Genomic DNA, 7,472 nt, shown 5'->3' with positions numbered 1-7,472 from the left:
TATAATGAGCAAACGCCACATGTATCCATTATGTCCCTCTATTCATTCCCAATCACTGCCATAACTCTTTGACTAAACGATGATGAGCGCTGAATTACACACAATGCCCTGCTCATATTAAAATACATTTAAGACCTATCCCTCCTGGTGCCCTGTTACGCCTATTCACAGGATTTTCTTTTTGTCCTAATAGGGCCTCTCTGGGAAGCAACACCAGTCTCGTTCCAGAAGAACAAAATAACAGCATGAGGCTGAAACCTGGCACGAACCGGGGGAACGAAACCATCTGCCCCGCAAGGCACCGAGGCCCTGCGCGGAGCCCGCTGCAACCTTCCAGCCCCGCAGTGCCTCAGCAGCCGTGGGGAGGGCGGCTGCCTGATGGGGAGGAAGATGGGGGTCCTGAGGGGCAACCGCTTCTCCGGGAAACCTCACGCCCTTCCTTTCCTGTCCCCTTTTCCTTTTCCCTTTTCCCTTTTCCCTTTTCCCTTTTCCCTTTTCCCTTTTCCCTTTTCCCTTTTCCCTTTTCCCTTTTCCCTTTTCCCTTTTCCCTTTTCCCTTTTCCCTTTTCCCTTTTCCCTTTTCCCTTTTCCCTTTTCCCTTTTCCCTTTTCCCTTTTCCCTTTTCCCTCTCCTCTCCTCTCCTCTCCTCTCCTCTCCTCTCCTCTCCTCTCCTCTCCTCTCCTCTCCTCTCCTCTCCTCTCCTCTCCTCTCCTCTCCTCTCCTCTCCTCTCCTCTCCTCTCCTCTCCTCTCCTCTCCTCTCCTCTCCTCTCCTCTCCTCTCCTCTCCTCTCCTCTCCTCTCCTCTCCTCTCCTCTCCTCTCCTCTCCTCTCCTCTCCTCTCCTCTCCTCTCCTCTCCTCTCCTCTCCTCTCCTCTCCTCTCCTCTCCTCTCCTCTCCTCTCCTCTCCTCTCTCCTCTCTCCTCTCTCCTCTCTCCTCTCTCCTCTCTCCTCTCTCTTCTCTCCTCTCTCTTCTCTCCTCTCTCCTCTCTCCTCTCTCCTCTCTCCTCTCTCCTCTCTCCTCTCTCCTCTCTCCTCTCTCCTCTCTCCTCTCTCCTCTCTCCTCTCTCCTCTCTCCTCTCTCCTCTCTCCTCTCTCCTCTCCCCTCTCTCCTCTCTCCTCTCTCCTCTCCCCTCTCCCCTCTCCCCTCTCCCCTCTCTCCTCTCCGGAAACCGGAGAGATGAATTTTAAAGGAAGAGGGTGACAAACAGAATGCGGTCCGGTCAAACCCCGCTGTGCTTTCCTTCGAAAACCTGGGATACGAGCGCTGGCTCGGCGCACGGAGCGCTGTAGCATCCCGGGGTCTCCATCCCGGGCTGCGTGCGGGGCTGCGCGGGGCGGCACGCGAGCGGGGGGCGGCGGGCTGCCCGCAGCGCCGGCTTATGGAAATGGGATTTAAATCGCGCCTCGGCCCTGGCTGCGGGGGCGCGGGGAGGGGGGCACGCTCCTCCGCCGACAAAAGCTCCCAGAACGCGCGGTTTCCATACGAACGAACCTCCGCGGAGCTCTTTTCTCCTGCCCGCGGGAGCTCCGCAGGCGGCCGCCCGGCGGGGCGAGGAGCGTTCGGGCCGGGCCGCCCAGAGCCGAGCCGAGGTCCGCACCACGCAGAGGTCCGAGGTGTAGAGATTGGGACCGGGCTGCCTGGGAACGGGGCCGCTGGTTCGGGAGCGGGCAGTGGGCAGCGGGGCGGCCCCTCGTGTGTAACAGGATTATCTTTGCCATTTCAAGTTCCATACAGCATGTAATTTATTTTTAATTAGGATTAGATCGAGCAGGGAAGGAGACCAGACCTTTCCCCCACCTCCCCCTCTCTGCAAAGGCATGGCTATTCCACGAGGAGCTCTTATTCTTTACAAAAAAAGCCAATCAATCGATAAACCAGGACCTGTGTTCACCTCCCACGCACTTTGCAGGAGAAAAGGGTGAAAAGGGCTGTATTTTCAATGTGTGCTCAAGTATCTAAATCAGAAGGGAAGGCTTGGAAATCTTTCCCTTTTCCCATCTACCCGGTCCTGCTCTCACATGCTTTCTATCCAAACCCATTTTTAAGAGGGACACAGTGGGATCCTGCTCCGCATGGCCCCCCCCCCTTTTTTTTTTTTTTTTTTTTTGTGGTGTGTGTGTTTTGTTTTAGAGTTCAAATGCACTTTCTGCCTGTTTGGGTTATTCTTTTTCCGTCGTGACTTTGATTTTAAAAAAACCCCAATGTATCAGTCTCTCCGCCTTCTCCCCAGTAGAGCCCACCACAGAAATGTTCTGAAAGGCTAGTGAAGAATCCTGTTTTGCAGCTCAAAATAAACATACGGATCAGCTGCATTAAAAGCACTTCTTTGAAATATTGTGGTTAAACAGCCCAGATTGGTTGATTGCTCCATGCGGGGACATATGTTCTTGCAAACTGTGCGTATTGTTACTAATGGGGATTCTCACACCACAGCCTTTCCTTTGAATCTGAGGCACTGGTGGTTTCTCTGGAGCTGTTGCAAGGTTGTTTTAATAATTTACAGCTCTCTTGCACTTAGTGTTGTTGCAGAGACTCAGAGCGTGCAAAGAAGGAGGTGTTTTGTGGTGTCCAGAGGTCTGATCTCTGCTGCCAAGCTCCTTTCTGTACCTCTTTAGACACAGAAATCAAAGCTGCTCTGAGAGCTGGGTGCCAGGCAAAGAAAAAAAGCAAGGTTTCCCCACGCACCTCTGTGAACCTGGGTTCTTGAGCAATGTGTTGCTCCCAAAGAGGGGGAGCACTCCTAGACCACCAGCCTGTTGCCAATATTGGTCAAGTAAGTGATTGCCAGCAAATCACTCCAGGTTTCTCTTTTTCAGCTTTAAACTTACTTATTTTTTCTCCCCATTCAGCCCTTAGAAATAAAGTTTGTGGGTGCTTTATGACACTTAACTGCTTTTTCCCATCACTTACAGCACAGTAGGTTCACATATGTCTCAAGGTGTCGTGTTCCCCGTGCAGCAGGGTAAGACTTCCCTCTTCTCAACACATGCCTGGGATCCTGCCCAGGGATCTCTGTTCATGGAGATAAGCTAGAAGGTCTTAGGTTTTAGAGGTGTGAGAGAAGGTTAGGCTCCCATTAATTCCTTTCCAGTATCTCAGGACCATATGTACCTTGAGGGAGAGTGTGCAGCTTCATGCCAGCTGCAGTTTGCTTCCCCGTTCCCAGGAGAGTATAAGGTCATAAGATCGTAAGATTGCACTTTCACTTGGCTATGGGAAGTGCCCCTCTCTGGCCCTCTCAACATAGGCTGTATGGTGAGTGCATGCCCTGGGGGTGGTGGGGTGGGATCCCCTTGTGGCACCAGCCCTGGGGTGGTATGACTGCCTCTCAGGAGAAGTCAGGCTACCTGGGCATAGTCTCCAGCTGGTCCAGCTCATCCACATCCCAGAGGGTCTGTTTGACCCGCTCTCCAGACATGAAGTTGAGGTGCAACATGTCCCCCCACCCTTGTCTCTTAGCCTGCAGAGTGGTGGCGTGGCTCTCGCTCCCTGGAAACTCATCTCCATCCTCAGGCCCTGCCTCTTTCTTCTTGGGCATCCCCACAGCTTGGCTGCCTTGGAGTGATCTACAAAAACAAAGGAATTCCTTCTGCTTCAAGGCCTAAACAATCCCCCCTGTTTAATCATTTCTGCTGAAACTAAGGAAGTGTGGGTTAACCTGTCAAGCTCCACAAGCCTGGGCTGACCAAAACCCCTGGAAAACAAAAGAGTGGAACGAAGCGGAGAAAGGTTTTGTTGCTCTCTGACTGTTTGTGTTGGAGGGTAGCATGCGGCATTGTGCTTCTGTCTCCGGCCATGCGGGCTACAGAAGACACGGCTCCAAATCTTCCCGTGAGCTGCGGGTTGGTACCAGGGTTATAAATCATTCTGATCATTTGTTTATTTGCTTCAAATGCTTCCCTGCCTGCATCTCCCCTCGTGAAATGTGGGTTAGAAGAAGGAGTTTGTTTTGCAGAAGAAAGAAATTGTGTGCCTGTACCCCCTACCCGGCAAACAGTTTTGATTCCACAGGGAATTTATTTTTTAATTGGATTAATTTCTAGCTTCTCCCAGAGTAGCAGCTGGGGTCTTTGATTCAAGAGGTTAAAACAAAGGGGCATGAAACAAAAGACTAGTTTTCTGCATTCCTCACACAGCGTGGGCCTCGTGTGAGCTGCCTGGAGGTATCGTTGGGGCAGTGCATTCCTAAAGGTCTCCCCATGACATCCTCAGCCAGGGTCTACTGCAGGTTTTTTGGGGGTTTGTCTTGCCTGCGAGGTATCTGAATGAGGTTTTGCCTCCTAACCCAGCTTATGCTCCCACATAACCTTACTCCTTGGTGTCCCTTTCCTTTCCCGCTCTTCCACCCGCCCTCTCACCACCCACCCCTTTTCCAGCTCTTTTTACCCTCTATGTTTTCTGCCCCAGAAGAGACAGATGAGGCTTTTAAGATGTTAAACCAGGAGGCAGGTTTTCATGTTCCATTCTCCTCTCTCATCTGGAGCAAGGCTCAGCCCCACCAAAGTCTGGGATATTTAGGTATTCAATTGTCTTTGAATGCTGTGGAAATTGGACATATTTTTGCTTGACTGAAGGCTTGAGGCTCTCTCAGGTTCAACCCCTCATGTCTACAGACAGGGTGCATTGGACAGGTGACAGCCCAAGTCCTGCTGTTTGCCCAGCATGAGGGCTGTTACGAGATCAGAGATGCCCTTAGAAATAACTACCTTTATTATGCCCGTCCCTTCTGGCTATTTTGCCTTGGTGCCTTTGGTTTTAGAGAGTACAGGTAGCAGAGTAGTTACTCATGTCTGTCCCAAACCCGGACCTCTAGGAGAAGTGCTTACCTTCTCCATAGCTTGAGGTCTGATCAGATCAGATCATTGGGATATTAAAGTGGGGAGTTGCACAGCTTCCCTCCCTGGCTGTTGTGAATTGGTGTTCCTGCTCCATGGCTGCTGCTACATGCCTGGCTGGGATGTCTTTCATAGCACTTTGAAGGTGTCCGGACTGATATATTTGGCTTTCCTCCAGCAGCTCCTTGTTTCCTCCTGGGTCTCATTCACACTCTCCTCCTTGAAGGACTGTTTGGAATTGTAGACTCTTACAAATGATGAATGGGTGGAAGAAATACACCTCTTAGCTCCCAGAAAGATGTACAGTCCTCTGCGAATACTTACGTGTGGTGGTTGTGATGGGCTCCGCTGATTTCTCTGAGAAAGAGCTCTCTGGCTATTTGGTGTGCAAAGTCCCTTTCTGCATGTCCTTCTGCTGCCCCTGTCCAGCCAGTGTCACCCAGCCAGTGCCACACTAAACAAGTACGGTCTGGTCACTCTTTGGGCTCTGCCGCCTTCCTACAGCTTCAGAAGCCCTTCCCAGTAAGATCATATCCTTATACAAGCACAGGGATAGTTACATACATGCCAATATATTTTTACTATACCCACAGAAATAGCCTTCCCATTTCTCTGCTGTCTGTATGTTTTCAGTATTACCCTGCACATCTGATTTCTGATCACTGATCATCTGATCCATCTGTGGCATAGGAGGGGACATTGGGAAGCAATCCTCTCTGAGGTCCTGGAAACTGAGAAGTTGCATTAGCATGATGCCATGCTGTAGCTAATTAGTCCAATATCGCAGCAGGGTTAATGGGCTTGGGCACAGTGCCACAGATTCTGATTCCCAGGCTGAGGGGGCCGGCAGGTTCTAGCCCTGCTCTGCTCCCGGCTGTTTCCCAGAGGATTACAGGGAGAGGCAGCATGGGGCAAGAACGCGACAGAGAATCAGGGACTCAGACATGTGCCCTGAGTCCCTTCCTCCATCTCTCCTCTCCTTCTCCCCCCTGCTTCCCCCCTTGTCCTCCATCTTAATCGCGCCTCAGCTTGCAAAGTCAGAGCCCCCAGCTGTGAAGGACTAAGTCTCTTCTTCTCCCAAGCTCCTGAGAGGCAGCAGGCTGTGAGCAAGAGTGTGCCTCGTGTCACTTCTGTTGAAGAGGCTGTGAGAGCAGGGGAAGAGCTCAGACGCCGGCGGCTGCCGCACTTGGCCGCCTGCCAGGGCAGGAGCACACTCTGCGAGCATCCTCCCTCAGCCGGCCGCTTCCAGAGCTGGGAGTCTGCCCAGCACCGGGTTTTATTTCGCCACAGTGAGGAGCACCCCGCAGCTGAAGGATGTGGGGGAAGTGGTGGTGATCTCCATCAGGCTGCTCTCCTTCAGCCTGGATTTGGGATCATCTCCCTTTCCAATGTGCAGGGGGGCTCAGTGTTAAACGTCCCTCTCTGCCCCCACCCTTAATGTGCTGGGTGACGGATTTTATCTTCGATATCTGCCAGGGTGTTGCTGCCTGACATGCAGCCAGCTCCAGGCTGAGCAGGGCAGGAAAACAGCACAAAGCTGTACAGAGGAGGATGGAGAGCAAACACATCCCATTGCAAGAGAGATGGAAAGGCTTTAGATATTCCTACTGAGTTGATGAGAAGCAAACTTTTCAAAACCTTGGCAAATCTCATTCTTAAATCATTTGGGTGCTCTTGAATGTTTCATCCAGGATTTTTGCTTTAAGGCTTTCTGCTACTGCATTCTGCTGCATTTCATGAGTTTGGGGTGTTGCTCAGGATTAGATCACACTGCTTTTTGAGGCCACTGGTAGACCTTTTTCTTTTACCATATCTGCCATTCTTTGACCTTTGCAGCACCTCCAGACCAATGAAATGTTCCTGTACTCACTGTTCGTCTTTCATGCGTGGCATTTGCTCGTTCTCCACACATGCTTCACTGAAGGGGTCTGGCTGAGGAGGCAGAATGTTGGTCTGGGGTGATGTGATGTGAAACTGGAGCTGGTGACAGACTGGAGAGGAGTAGAGCTGTTTCTGTGGCTGAAGGATGCATGCGTACCACAGCCCTGAAAGGCATGTTTGCCCATCTTTGGGAGTTAGTCAGTCAGTCCCCAAATGTCACCTGTCCCTCCTGTACCTGTAAACGTGCATCACAGCAGGACAAGGAGGCAATTTGGAAACCACTGCAGTCTCCATGGCTACATCTAAAACACTGAATAAAATGCTCCATACATTGGCTCCGCTTAGTTTAGTTCTGCAAACATAGTCTATGGAGATATAGCCCTTTTACAATTTGTGAGGAATTACCTGTTTGCCTTTTCAAGTTTAGCCATTTGGTGCCTTCACTTATTTAAGTAATTTTAAAAAGAGGCAGACATTGGTATCCTGTATCTGTGGTTTTTGCATATGGAAATACAGACACCATCACATATTTCACATGTGATCCCCTGAAAAAAAAAAAAAACTGCCCCCAAAGTCTGCAGAATTCTGTTCTGAAAAGTTAAATAAATTGTTATCGCTTCTTAAGTGCCATAATAAATGTATGGAATGATCTCACATAAAAGCTGGAGGCTTAGAGAGTAGGTGCTAAAGAAATGCATCAAATTAGACCAAAAAAGAGGCATAAAATCTATGTTAGCCCAAAAGATAAAGGCTGCC

Source organism: Poecile atricapillus, chromosome 1 (genome assembly GCF_030490865.1).
Source record: "Poecile atricapillus isolate bPoeAtr1 chromosome 1, bPoeAtr1.hap1, whole genome shotgun sequence".
NCBI lineage: Eukaryota > Metazoa > Chordata > Aves > Passeriformes > Paridae > Poecile > Poecile atricapillus.
Note: the sequence above shows the minus strand (reverse complement) of the source record.